At 37.1% G+C, this 15,368-nt stretch overlaps 1 protein-coding gene across 2 annotated transcripts in view; it reads left to right on the top strand.

The window, feature by feature from the left end:
• Positions 1 to 13,178: 13,178 nt before the first annotated feature.
• LOC148117681 (zinc finger protein 431-like) overlaps positions 13,179 to 15,368 on the top strand; it is a 65,427-nt gene continuing 63,237 nt past the window's right edge. For both annotated transcript variants that reach the window (XR_015736846.1, XM_087902351.1), the window contains exon 1: positions 13,179 to 13,625. The gene's annotated coding sequence lies outside the window, so the exon portion shown is untranslated. The remainder of the gene's footprint in view (positions 13,626 to 15,368) is intronic.

The following is a 15,368-nucleotide window of genomic DNA, read 5'->3' as shown; positions in this document are numbered from 1 at the left end:
GTGTGAGTAAGTAATCTACCTATTATCCCATTTAACTTTCCCTCTTTTTTGAGATCTCTGTGTGTACAAAATTTCACCCAGCCCCCAACCCTATATGAGTAGTAATCAACTCCTAAATGTTGTCCCTGACCATGAAGACAAACTTTCTTGGGAGAAGGGATGGCATCTTCTAGATTTGCTTCCAGATGTCATGGGGGGTATTCTTTCTATGGAATATTATAAAAGTAAAATAACGGTTGAATTTCAAGATTGCTGTTTTGTATAATTGCAAATGGTCTCTGAGTTTTTGAAAGGGTTGTTCTGAAGTTTTTATTTGGAATTCTGGCCAAAATATTGCAAGAAGGTACACCATATCCACAGCTTGTACCAATAAATCAGTCTCATAGTAGTGTTATCAGCATCATGCTGTTATATCAACCAGGTAGAGACATCGTGACCACACATCCCTGGTGCACCTCCTCTGTCCTCTGCTCAGTTATGTACCTGGTGACCCTGCTTGGAACACTGTCTTCATGGCAGTGTGCAGGTTGTATCCATGCCTATACATACCCATATACAGTTTCTAAGTAATATTTTCATTTAGAACATCTGCTCCACATCTACTTCTGTGCCTCTGATGCTGTTCCACCTACTCTCATCCCAGAAGAAGACCATCTTCTCTAATGGCTGTGATATCCAGATGCATTTGAGACTTACCAAAGGCTCCACAGAGAACTTGCTGCTTGATCTCCTTTTGGTGTCTTATTGCTCTAGCTAGGACCTCAAGAACTATATTGAATAGATATGGAGAGAGTGGACAATCTTTTTTTTGTTCTTGATTTCAGTGGAATTGCTGGGAGTTTCTCTCCATTTAGTTTGATGTTGGCTGTTGGCTTGTTGGATATTGTCTTTTTTATGTTTAGGTATATTCCTTGTATCCCTGTTCTATCCAAGACTATTATCATGAAGAGATATTGTATTTTGTCTAAAGCTTTTTAAACATCTAATGAGATGATCATGTGGTTTTTATTTTTCAGTTTGTTTATATGGTGGATTACGTTGACATAGTTTCATATGTTGCATCTCTGGGATGAAGCCGACTTTATCATGGTGGATGATGGTTCTGATGTATTATTGGATTTGATTTGCAAGTGTTTTATTTAGTATTTTTGCTTCAATGTTCATGAGTACGATTGGTTTTTAATTCTCTTTCCTTATAATGTCTTTCTGTGGTTTGAGTATCAGGGTAATTATAGCCTCATAAAAAGGATTTGGCCATTTTCCTTTTGTTTCTTTTGTGTGGAATAATTTGAGGAGTTTTGGTCTTAGTTCTTTGAAAGTCTTGTAGAATTCTGAGCTGAAACCATCTCGTCCTGGGCATTTTTGGTTGGGAGACTTTTCATGACTGTTTCTATTTCTTCAGCAGTTATAGGTCTGTGGAATTTGCTTATCTGGTCCTGATTTAATTTTGGTAAGTGATATTTATTCAGAAAGTTGCCTATTTCCTTTAAGTTTTCCAATTTTGTAAAGTACAAGTTTTTGAAACATGACCTGATGATTCTCTGTATTTCCTCCATGTTTGTTCTTATGTCCCCCTTTTCATTTCTGATTTCCTTAGTTTGCATATTCTCTCTCTGCCTTTTCATTAATATGGATAAAGGTTGGTTTATTTTGTTGATTTTCTAAAAGAACCTACTCTTTGTTTCGTTGATTATTTGTATTGTTTTCTTTGTTTCTATTCTGCTGATTTCAGCTCTCAATTTGATTATTTAGTGCCATCAAGATCTCCTAAGTAAGTTTTCTTCTTTTTGTTCCAAGTTTTTTAAATGTGCTGTTAATTACCTAGTATGGGATTTTTCCAGCTTCTTTATGTAGGCATTTAGTGCTATAAATTTTCCTCCTAACATTGCTTTGTCTCCCATAAATTTGGATATGTTGTGTGGTCATTTTCATTGTATTTTAGGAAGTCTCCCTTTATTTCTTCCTTGACCCATTGATGTTTCAGGTTGGCATTGCTTAATTTCCCTCTATTTGTGGGTTTTCTGGAATTAGTATTGTTGTTGACTTCTAGTTTTAAACCATGATGATCTGACGAGGTACATTGGGGTATTCCAATATTTTTATATTTGTTGAGGTTTGCTTTGTTACCACATATGTGGTCAATTTTTTAGTAGGTTCCATCTGGTGCTGAGAAGAAAGTATATTCTTTTATGTTTGAATGGAATATTCTATAGATGTCTGTTGAGTTCATTTGAGTCATAATATCTGTTAGTTTCCTTATTTCTCTGTTCAATTTTTGTTTGACTGACCTGACAGCTGGTCGGGGGGGGATGTTAAAGTTTTCCACTATTAGTGTGTGGGGTTTAGTGTATGTTTTAAGCTTTAGAAGTGTTTCATTTACATATCATTGCTCTTGTATTTGGGGCTTAGATGTTCAGTAATGAGATTTCTCTTGATGGATTTTTCCTGTGTCTAATGTGAAATGACCTTCTTTGTCTCTTTTGATTGTCTTTAGCTTGAAGTCCATTTTTTAGATATGAGGACAGCTACACCCACTTGTTCTGTAGGTTCCTTTGATTGGAATACTTCTTCCCAACCTTTTATTCTGAGACAATGTCTGTCTTTGGGGTTGAGATGTGTTTCTTGTGTGCAGAAGAAGGATGGATTCTGTATTTGTATCCAGTCTGTTAGCCTGTGTCTTTTTATGGGTGAGTTCAGTCCATTTACATTAAGGGATATTAATATGACCAGTGAATGCTATCTCCTGTAAATTTAGTATTCATTGTCGGTGATGTTAATTTGTGCATTTTTCCCTTCTTTGGGATTTACTGCTATGAGATCATCAATTGTCTGTGTATTTGTTAGTGAAGGCAACTTCTTTGGTTGGAATTTTCATTCTATTATTTTGTGTAGGGTTGACCTTGTAACGAGGTACTTGTTAAATCTAATTTTGTTATGGAATATTTTGTTTTGTCCTTCTATGATTATTGAAAGTTTTGTTGGGTATAATAGTCTGGGAGGACATCTGTGGTCTCTTAATGTCTGCATAATGCTTGACCATGACCTTCCGGCTTTCATTTTCTCCAATGAGAAGTCAGGTGTAATTCTGATAGGACTACCTTTATATGGTACTTGGCCTTTTCCCTTTACTGCTCTTAATATTCTTTCTTTTCTCTGTATGTTCAGTGTTTTGATTATTATGTGGTGAGGGGACTTTTTAATAGATCCAGTCTATTTGGTGTTCTGTAAGCTTCCTGTATCTTCAAAAGCATATCTTTCTTTAGGTTAGGAAAGTTTTCTTCTATAACATTATTAAATGTATTTTCTGTGCTTTTGAGTTGAGCTTCTTTTTCTCCTTCTACTCCTATTATTCTTAGATTTGGCCTTTTCATGGTGTCCCATATTTCCTGGATATTTTGGGTTAACCTTTTGTTACATTTAATGTTTTCTTCAACTGATGAGTTTATTTCCTCTATTGAATCTTCAATGCTTGATATTCTCTCTTCCATCTTTCATATTCTGTTGTTCATGATTGCGTTTGTGGTTCCTGATGATTTTCTCATAATTTCTTTTTCTATAATTCCCACAGCTTGTTTTTTTATTGTCTCTATTTCAGTTTTCAAGTCTTAAATAGTTTCTTTCATATGTTTGATTGCTTTTTCTTGTTTTCTTTTTAAAGGGATTTGAAGAGATCTTCCAATTTTTTGTTTGTCTTTTCCACCATTTCTTTGAGGGAAATTTTCATTTCCTCTTATGAGTTTCAAACATCCCTTTGAAGTTATTTTTAGATCATTTTCTTCTGCTTCATCTATATTTGGTTGTTCAAGTCTTGCTGTTCTTTAGGTTTTCTTGATGTTTATTGCTATTTGTGGTGTTGCTTGTGTTCTTATATTTTCTACTCCTTTATTCCTCTAATAGGTGTGGTTTGGGCTGTTTGAGATTCTGTTGATTAATCTTCTAGGTGCCCTTGAATCCAAAGCTCAAATGGTTGTTGCTCATGGTACAGTCAGTATCACAGTTCTAGTTACCCCATGGGTTTCCCTGTGTTCCTGGAGATAGCTCAGCATTCCTGGGCTTTGCTCTGCTCCCTTGGAGTTTGTTGTCTCAGGACTACTTTGGCCTAGGTTACCAGCTTTAACCTGTTTCTGTAAATTCTGGTCTGCATCCCCATTTGCAGAAGTCCCTGACCTAGAGTGGGTCCTGCAAAGGTCTTTGGCTCCAGTCTACTACCTCAGAGTTCCCAGGCTCATGTGTGCCCAGAACCGCAGAAGACTTGGCTCAGGCTTACTCCCTCAGACATCCTAGATTCATGCTTGCACCTGCAGAAGTTTCAGTTTCCTGTCTATTCCCTTTGAAGTCCCAGACCAATTCCTGAACTCACAGAGGTCCTGGGTCAGGATTTTTCCCTCTGAGGTACCAGACTCATGCTCAGCCCCAGAGAGATCTGTTTCCTGTCTACTCACTGGGGGCCCCAGATTCATGCCCAGACTGGCAGAGGTCTTGGCTCAGGTCTATTTCCTTGGGGGTCCTAGACTCATGCCCAGACCTGTGGGGGTCCTGGCTTAGGTATACTCCCTTGAAGGTCCCACATTTATGTCTGGACACTCAGTGATCTCTGGCTCTGGCTCACTCACTCAGTGGTTACTCCCCTGTATCTGATCCAGTGGAGTTTGCTGTCTTTATTCTACCTTTTGGTTTCTAATAGTATAGCAAGAGCAGGAAGCAAAAATCCTACTCTTCAAATATCTAGTCTGGCTCAATTCCAGAACTTGAATACCTTTATGTAATACATTTATGAGCATGAATATGTAGGGACATTCATGATAGCATGATGTTCTCCCCAAACTTGAACAGAGCTGGATAAATTTCTTACAGTTTAGGCAAGACTTAGACCTCTGGGAGATGTCGGCAGAAGTTGAAGTTAGGTCTGTTAAAAAGCACAAGAACCCAGACCTGTCTGGTCATAGGACAGCAAACACCCTGAACAACATTAAGCTGGGGTTCCTCCCCAACCCCACCCAACAACAACTGCATCTTTCAATATTCCTGATTCATCTGAGGGGGGTTTGCTCTAGCTGTCATTATGTTATCATTGTGCTCTCTGCATCTATCCTGGGTGGCTGCCCAACCTCCCTCCAGGGTCCCTTTCTGAGAGCTTATGAGCAGGTGGAGCTTCAGAGACACTGAGGATATGCACTCCCCATGTACACAGGCCTCAATGGTAGGCATGATTGATTTGGGATTCCCTTCTGTATGGTAGGAATATGTTTTATTACCATTGTTTAATTAAAAATCTTCTTTGGCTTATGGCAGGGCAGACTATAGCAAGTTTGGAAAACTAAATTGATTGGAGGCAGAAAGTAGGCAGAGCCATGCAGATGCCATGTAGCCACCGAGAATCATGATATGAAGTAAAAAAACCATGAGCCTCACAGTAAAATATAAAATAACAGAAATGGGTTAATTTAAGATGTAAGAACTATATAGCAATATGCCTGAGCTGTTGACAAATTAGTGTAATTAAGATAGTTTTGTGTGGTTATTCAGCTCTCTGTATTCAAGAACAAAAGTGCAATCTCTATTTACATGTCATCCACACCATAGTGAGTGAGGTCTGATCTCCAGCAGTGGTCTGCTGTTGTGGAATATTATTTTCACTGTGTAAAGTTGTGTTACATTTTTTGAACCTTTTTTTAATGATGCAAACAGGTTTTACATTGTTTGAATAAATAAAATTAGCCTTTGGGCAACTGGCTGCTTCAGCAACCATCTGATAGGAATATGCACGGAGAAACTAAATGAAGTGAGAGTTTTGAAGTGAAGGCTGAGTAGAAGGACACACCTTTTTTCATAAATGCAAGCAAAAAGAACACATTAGGATCTCACTATTCAACCTCTCTGAGCTAGCAGGAATTTACCTGAATATTTAAATCCTGACTTCCATAGAAGGATAGAGATTTAGATGTAGATTTTCTGAGTCTCTTGTTAGGATTCCCTATCTCATATCTCTGTGAGTCTGAGGCCAGTGCCTATGGGAACAGAATTCCTTCATTGCTGTATCCCATAGGACAAACTGCTGCTCGTAAATGTGGAGTTGCAATTGCTGCTTGGGACAGAAGCTGCTTGAGGTGCAGTCCGTGTTTTGAATGCAAAACATCAGTGTGGCACTCCTGCTAGCTGACTCCAGGCCACCACAGCTCCTCAAAAGGACTCTGTGTGCCCTTTTGGGTCTGCCCTGTCCACGGGGACTCTCAGAGAGGCAGGCTAGAAAGAGCAAGGAAATAAAGGAGCAGAGCAAAGACTAGAAGCTGCTCCCCCTGGGGTCTAGTTGGTATATTTTCCTCCATAAGAACCAAGAAACTTCAACACAAGTGATAAAACACGGATTTTCTGCAGATGTGGTATGGATCATTCTAAAGATATCTCAAAGAAAAATTTCAAAATGATCAAGAACTCAAGATGGGCAATAGGGTTGTTTGCCTCCAATCCCCACATTAGGAGGGAGAGGCAGGAGGCTCTCTATGAGTTTGAGGCCAGACTGGTCTCCAAAGAAAGTTTCAGGACAGCCAGAGTGGTTACACAGAAAAACCCTGTTGCAGGGGGGAAAATAAATGAATAACAACCTAACCACAAAATAAACAACAACTCTCTTTAATTAGGGCCAGAATGTCTATGTCTTGCATTTAACTGTGCTAGCATACCATACTCACCTCTAGATCTAAATAATATACCTTACAATTTCATTTATAAAGGAAATACCTGAGGATGAGGAATAAAACCTGGAAGGATGACTCAGCAGTTAAGAGCACTTACTGTTCTGCAGAGGATTCACACCCACATAGAAGATCACAACATAGATCCAGGTGACCCAAAGCCCTCTTTTGGCCTCCATGGACACTGCATACATATGGTGCACATACCCAGCAGCTTGAGACGTGGCTCAGTGGCTAAGAGCGCCTGACACTTCGGCAGAGGACCCGGGTTTGAGTCACGTTTGGTGCTCTGATAAGCAATCGATGCTAAATTGATACTAGATCGATACTAGATTGCTATCAATAATCGGAAAAAAAGTATAAAAAAATATATGGTGCACATATAGATAAGCAGGCAAATATTAATATACATAAAATAAAATAAATAGTTTCCAAATTTAATTTCTTCTACTTTCAATTTGTACTAAATCTTTAAGTTTTATGAATTACATTATTTGATTTTATTTCTTGTTTTTTAAGACAAAATCTTATGTAGCCCTTTGCTAGTATGAAACTATATAGATTAGTATCTGCCTGTCTTTGTGGGAAGTCCTTCTATATATTGTTGCTTTTATTGGTTAATGAGTTAATATATAGAAAGTGTAGACGGTGTCAGAGGAGAATTCATGTAGCTGCCACCAGAGACAGATGCCTCAAACTGCTGGGATTAAAGGCATATACCACTATACCCAAGTATGAATTACATCCATTAAACTATGTGACAAATATTTTTGTCTCTATTGTAAGGACACCCAAGTTCAGTGTTTCTCACTATTCAGTATCTATCTTAGTTATACACACTTTTTTCCTCAAAGTCTTTGAATTCTGCTGAAAATAGTTTTCTGTTGTGTAGCCAAGGATTTAATTTTACCCAAGTGGTGGTTCCTAAGTCGAGTTCTCCCCAAGGGATTTGTAGCAATGCTGGACTAAATGTCCCCCACTGTAGTTGATACACACAGAGGCCCAAGGGGAAGTTACCACTGCTCGTGCGTGCATGATTTGGGGTTGGCAGCTGTCTGGCGATGCTATTTTTATTTAGTCTCTGACATTATACCATCTACCCTTACACACTTAGTGAATCTTCTTTTCTTGATCATGTGCCTATTGTTAACTAAGAAGTGGGAGGGGTAATAAATCAATATAAACATCTTATACAGTAATTGGGATATGAATAGAAGACCTCAGCATGTCAGGTCTTTTAATACTTCCCTGCCATCACTAGAAATCTAGTTTAAGAACAAATAAAGGGCACATGTAGCTTGGTGCATACCTATAATTCTCGTACTTAGGAGACAAAGGTGGAGAGATTAGAAATTAAATAAACTTCACAAGCACAAAGTAAGGATGAGATCAGTCTGGAATACATGAAATACATTTAGATACACACACATGCATGTGCACATGCACACATGTACACACACACACATAGAAGAAAAATGAAAATATGTTTCCATTAATGATGAATATGTTCAAGCATTATTTATTGTACAAAGTATGTTAATCCATATTACAAAAAGTAATGAACATTTGATGTGCAATTTGAAAAGAATGTTTAAATAACTTTCTGTGTCATTCAATGGTGATTTTCAACAGACGTAAGAAAATATTTTAAAAGTAATATTGGATTATAGGATAATATCATGACATAATCAGTGGGCGGGGGAAAAGAGCAGATCATCAAACATTACATTTACTTCTGTCCTAATCTGATTTTATAAATTATTTCTCCCATATGATTAAGTCTGTAGAAAATTCTGGAAAATTGTGGTGAGATGCTAACAGTTGCTTCCACTCTGCACAAAGAAAACTACTTTTCTCTTCTCCTTTTTAATACTGTTAGATATTTCTAAAGAAATATAAGATTGCACCAAAGAAATCATGGTATTGTTTTTAAGAAGTCAGGGGAAACCTTGCTCCAGAGTAGATGGGATCTGGTAGGGCAGAAGTAATAAAGCTGGTGATTCAAGTCCAGCAATGTGAGAAGACAGAGGGAGATGGTTGGAAAGAAAAGTAGGAAATATTGACAGAGTTGATGAAAATATATGTGATTAACCTATACTATTTGGCATCATATAAGTGGGTGAGCAAGAGATTTCTTGACTGGGTAGAAATGTTATCACCATCCACTGTGGTACAAAAACAAGTGTGCCAGGGGTAGCTTCTGTTGTGGGAACTCCTTCAGCCAATAGCCTTTTAGATAGCAGCCAACCTTGGGCATAGTGTCATGTACCATAAATGCAGATGAAAAGCATTTTCAGGCCTCTTGGCTGCTAGATTCATTTCTAGTTCCCAATGCTGACAGAGGACTGTGGATTACTACTCTTTCTGTGAGTTCATTCACAGAATAATAAACTTTTGTTATACTATATTCTAGACTGGTGAGGAACTCTTTGTACAATCACAAATTGGTGACCATGTGACCAGAGTCCAAGCCATTGCTGGGTCCTGTCCAGAAACCTAATGCAGTCTTCTCCCATCACATGCAGCTGAAGTATCCCTCTGCAAATAAACTATCCCTCTGGTACGCAGTTGTGCACCATTTGGCTGACCTGCTATATGGCAAATTGAGAGTTTCCTGGCACCCATGCCCATGTGACTTGGTCTTCCCTACTAAGCAGCTGACTTCTCCTGCCTATGGCTTTTTGCTGGAAGTCCTCTGTGACTTCTCTAGCTTCTGCCAGTCCTGTTCTGATCAGGCTGAGCTGAGACTCACAAAACAGGGGCTGTTCCAGCTTACATTCCCAGTTTGGATCTTCTAATCCATAGTCTGAGTTTCAGCCAGTAACCTCGCAGCTTATAACTGCCTGCAAGTTCTGTGTTCCTTGATATTATGCACAATTCTAAACTCTGTGTGAGGAGGTACTGTTCTTAAGTAAGTAACTAACTTTATTAGTATTTCTAAGTCTCAGGCAGTTCAGGTACTGATCTAGAATCTTCTTTCTTGCTGCAAATTTGACACCTGCTGGTCAATCAAGAATTTTCTGTAAGTTATAATGGAGGTAAGTTAATTTGATTAATAAATAAATAAATTTGAAAATTGTAAACCAACTTCAAAGTAATGACAGACAATATCTCCATGCATGAATTTAACATTTTTTCTACTATGGATCAAATTCTACAAGGGCTACATGAGCTACCCTCTACATATATTTTTGTGATCATAGTGGCTAATAGTTTTGATCTTCTTATTATATTCTTAAAGAAATGGTTTGGTAATGTGGTCAAGAATGTGAAACCTTGAGAAGGATACATACTTTAGCTGAAAGGATTTATACAATTGAAGGTGAAGACTTTAATTTGAGAGGGAAAATTCAATCCATGACACATGTGTTATGAAACCTTCCAAAAGGTACTGAGAGATTAACCGAAAGGTTTCATACTGTTGAAATGACAATCAAATTCTGTTATAATGTCATGATAATCTAGCAGATAAAACACCCCTTCAGGAAGGTAATCTACATACCACCTATTTACAGATGAGAAGATATTACTAATTGAAAAATTTTAAATCTTGGAATCACACATGCAGAACAAGAACCAGAAATTAATTGATTCGATGAAATCATTAAAATTATTCACAGGTCAAAAAATGCAGGCTATATAAAAGACAATGTTAGGGGCTAGAGAGATGGCTCAGTGGTTAAAAGCACTGACTGCCCTTTCAGATGGACCCGGGTTCAATTCCCAGCACCCACGTGGCAGCTCACAACTGTCTGAAGATCCAATTCCAGGAGGTCTGACACCTTTGCACCAATGCACATAAAATAAAGTTAAATAAACCATAAGAAATGAACTTTCCACAGGGCTGGAAACTCTGACTGCCCTTAGGGACAAAGAGGGAGGAGGAGGGGGGGGAGTGGGAGGGTGATGGGAAGAGGGGCATAAATGGAAACTTTTATAATTTAATAAAATTACTTTAAAAAAAACAATGTTAAAAAGACTGAGGAACTTATCAGAACAAAGAGAGGATATACAGGCAGAGGATTTAGCATCACCAGTAATTCTCAGAGTCAGAAATGACTCCCCAAGTGTTTTGACTACTTATCCTGTTATTGCCTCTGAAAAGTCAGCAAATACTCAATACCAAAATGGATACAAAGAATGCAAATGGAAACATACGTTTAAAAGATTTAAAAGAAGTTAAGCAAGCAGTAATCTCTTGTGGCATGCATTCAACCATTTGTTATGGAGATGGTAAACACATGGCTTCAAATTGATTCAGTTGTCATTGAAGATGACACAGAGTAAGAACTCAATAAGTACCCATAGAATGAAGGAAACTGAAACGTTATGGGTTCAATTGTTATATGAAGTAATCTACAAAAATGCTTTCTGTGAACCACCAAGGACACTTGACTAACTTGGTGCAGTGGCATGTGCCTGTGATACTATCATTAAGTAGTATGAAGAGTTGGAGGTCATCAGGATGACAAATGAGACCTTAGGTCAAGAAAATCACTTTAGATTCCAAAAGAAGTCAGTATTTACTTATCAGCTAGGGATGTCTCCAGGCCTGAATTCCAGCAGACCTGATAAACCTCCCCGCCCCCTTGCCTGTTTGCTATATAACAGCTTCTGAGAAAATAATAAACTCGATGGTTTGATGAGAAATCCAGTCTTGCCTTCATTTTTCATGTCTCTTGCCCCTCCATTTCTTTTCCATCGCTAGGTTTTACAGGGATCACCTGTTCATCTCCCACTGGCTGGGATACAAAGGGAACTCTCACATCAGAAGACAATAATTTACTCATGTAATATTACTTTAATTACAGTCATATGGCTCAGTGAAAAGGACTGTTTTGTGCAAGGCTAGAAACTTAACCTTGATCCCTATAGAACGTCAAGCTATGGTATGATATACACAACTGATTGCTGATTAGCCTACTTTATAATATCTATAGCAGATAAATGAAAATACACATCCAGTATACATCCATAAATATTTACACCTTTATTACTTATTCCATACATTTGCTCCACTCTCCTAAGTGACGATCCCATAAGAGGCGTCCATTGCTTCTGTGCTCTTTTTGGCTGAGTATCTGAGCAGAGGTATCAATTGTATCTTGTTTCAACTCCACTAGGGATTTTGTGATCCACTCCAGTGAAAGAAGGTCTTCAAAAATCTCAGTCAAGAGATTTATTTGGTAGGGAAGAATCCAGGATTGTGACATCATGTGCAAGGCTGGAAAGGGGCAGAGGCCTACTCAATGACCATACAGCTTATATAGGACTTTATAATGCTAGAGTACTTCTAAGGAGATTTTGAAGGTGGGAACCGGTTGGATTTCAATCCCTGAGCTTGAACATGATCAGAGATAGAGTGGCTTTTGTGCTCAGGGATTGGTTGATTTTGTGCTCACAGATACAATGGTAGAGTTTTTTCCTTGGGCTCTTGTTTGAGAACCAAAGTGGGTTTCTATCACTGGCATTTTATAACCTTTTGTCTCTGTTTTTAGGGCTATGTTGTTTTGTTCACTAGTTCTGGATTCAGGGACAAGGTGTATTCCTTTGGATCTCATTTGAGGAACAGGTTGTGATTCATTGATTTGCTCTCTCTCTTACTCATAGGACTTCATAAATTCTTAAATTAGGTTTGTCCATTAGTTTGCTAGTGCAAACAAAATAAAAGCAGGTATCATAATTCTTGAATGGATTGTTTACACTATAATTTTTTTCTACAGAATAAATACTTTTGATTAATTGACTATAAGGGTGATGGCTTAAGATCTTAAAAAAAATAATTCAAAATAAGAAGCTCTCAGTATCTCCTTCAGGTACCCAAAGAATTCTGTATTATGGAAAACCTTTATCAAATTGATTGCACACAAAATGTTTTACTCCTGTATAAAATGTTACCACACTGAATTCATTTAAGAGTTTCACTACAGTATGACTTTTCACATGTTTTTGAAGACTACACTTATTAAATATATGCAGTTTCTCTCCAAGATGGTTTATTTTATGTATTTGGAGATTATTGAGACAAAGAATCTAGCACACAGATTACATTCACGAGTTTCTCTACAGTATGAATTCTTTAATGCATTTGGAGATGAATAAGATATGAAAAGACTTTACCACACTAATTTTATTCATACTGGTCCTCTCAAGCAAGTGTTCTTTTATGCCTTTTAAGACTATTGTGATATGCAAAGGTCTTACCACACTGATTACATTCATAGAACCCTATGTAATACAGTATGTGTTCTTTTATGATTTTGAAGATGACTATGTTGGGCAAAGGCCTTACCACACTGATTACATTAATAGGGCTTCTCACCAGTATGTGTTCTTTTATGCTTTTGAAGACTACTTTTTCAAACAAATGCCTTACCACACTGATGACATTCATAGGGTTTCTCTCCAGTATGTGATCTTTAATGTCTTTGAAGATAACTGTGCCTGAAAAAGACCTTACCACACTAGTTACATTGACAGGGTTTCTCTCCAGTATGTGTTCTTTTATGATTTTGAAGATGAATATGTTGGGCAAAGGCCTTACCACACTGATTACATTCATAGGGTTTCTCTCCAGTATGTGATCTTTTATGTCTTTGAAGATAACTGTGCCTGGCAAAGACCACACTGATTACATTCATAGGTTTTCTCTCCAGCAAGTGTTCTTTTGTGGTTTCATAGACTACTGTGATCAGCAAAGACTCTACCACAAAGATTATATTCATACAGTATCCCTCCAATATGTGTTCTTTTATAAATTTGATGAGTCTCATAAAGAAAAATGTCTTTATCACCTTGACTGTATTCACAGGGTTTCTGTCCACTGTGTTTTCTTTTAGGCATTTGAAGATCACTGTGATAAGCAAAGACTTTTCCCCATTGCTTAATTTCATATTGTTGTTCTCCAAAATGTGCATATCCATTCCTAAGAAGGTGAGTGTCATAAGACCAGGCTTTTGCAGAGTGAATATATACTGAATGTTTCTCTCCAGTTAGATTTCTTTCAATCCTGCAAGGATAATTGGCACATGTAAAAGATTTACCATATTCAATACACAGTTGAATGTCATATCTATATGAATTAATTTCATAATTTGTTCCAATTGTAAAGAGAAATCAATTATTAAGATTTTATAACTTTGTTTAAAATAATGTTTCATTCTTTCATTAGGGGTCATTTTGCATCTGGAAAAATATGTGTGATTGTAAATCTCTTTGTTTCATGGTTTACCTTTTCACCTTTACAGAAACATTTTTATATGACATTTTGCACAATTTTGAAGAGAACTGGATACACTGAGAGCTTTACCATTTTTACTGCATTGATAAATTATACTATACTGTGAATCATATTACACTTGCTAAGTGAACTAAGAGACACAGATGAATTTGCACAAATCATGGGGATTTTTTGTAATGTGAGTTTTTTGATGTATTAATTGTGATGGTAGAAAACCAGTTACTTGTATTCTTGAATCAAATTCAGCAAGTATACTCTACATGGGAACTACTGGTTATCTTCTAATTGTTCATAAATAAGAGGTGTGTGAAATCTTTCCATATCCCTTTGCTCATATGCTTGCATCAAGAGTCACATGATACATATAGTAAGGAATAACTGTGAATGAAATATTTCCACATTGAATTCTCATGATTTGACTTGCTGTTCCTCGCAGAATTGAGGTATAGATATTAAGGTTTCTCCACAACAACTGCCCCTTGACCCTTGACTCTAATGCTGCTTTAACTAAACTTAGCACAATCCCAAAAAGTATATGAATAATATAAGATTTTCCATGGGCTGTTGATTTAGGAGAAAGTTTTGCAGATATACCTATCATCACTGAAATGTGTATACATTTTGCATCATGAGAAGCAAGAAATAAATGATTGGCAGATCTATAATATAGCTGTCATGGTGCTATAACTCAAATGGTAATATCTGTTTAGGCATTGCTTCCTTGACTTTTTCTTAAGTGACTGTCTTGAAAATGCAATTCATATACATGGAATTTAGGTATATGGATTTGTGAGAATTTAATAACCATCAATGCACTTAAAGCTGTGCTTATTTACACTGTTGCTTTTCACTAATGTTCCAGGACACATTAGAAACTCATCAGAGGCACACTGTTATCAACTTGCACAAGAAAATTACCTTGCATGCCTTCTAGAACCTTGCCAATGTTCTTCAGTGTTATGGTCTTCCCAAATGCATCCTAAAATACAGGACCAGAATATGTATGTTATATTATTTAACATTATGCAACATTTAGCTTATTATCTGAAGTGAACATAAGAACTATGACCGCATTATTCACTTCATTCTTCTTTCTAAATCAAATTACAGAACAACATCATAAACCAAAAAAAAGTTGTCTCCCTATTTTTAAATATGAAGTAAATTCATTTTTAACTATAGTTCCTGTAGGTCTCCAGCATCACATCTTTGTAGAGATTCTTCTGGGAAGGATTCAGCAAATCCCGCTCTTCCTGAGTGAAGTTGATAAGGACATCATCATAGGTCACTGCCTTCTAAAATATACCATACATTTGTACAATGTAAGCATGCATTGGAAATGCATTCTTCTTTGACAGTATAGTTGTATGATTCTGGTGTCCCTCATTCTTATTCCATGACATAGGTAGTCACTTTAGAAGAAAATGGAAAAGGAG

Source organism: Myodes glareolus, chromosome 27 (genome assembly GCF_982192425.1).
Source record: "Myodes glareolus chromosome 27, mMyoGla1.1, whole genome shotgun sequence".
Lineage (NCBI taxonomy): Eukaryota > Metazoa > Chordata > Mammalia > Rodentia > Cricetidae > Myodes > Myodes glareolus.
The sequence above is the reverse complement of the archived record's forward strand: the minus strand, read 5'-3'. Positions and strand labels throughout refer to the sequence as shown.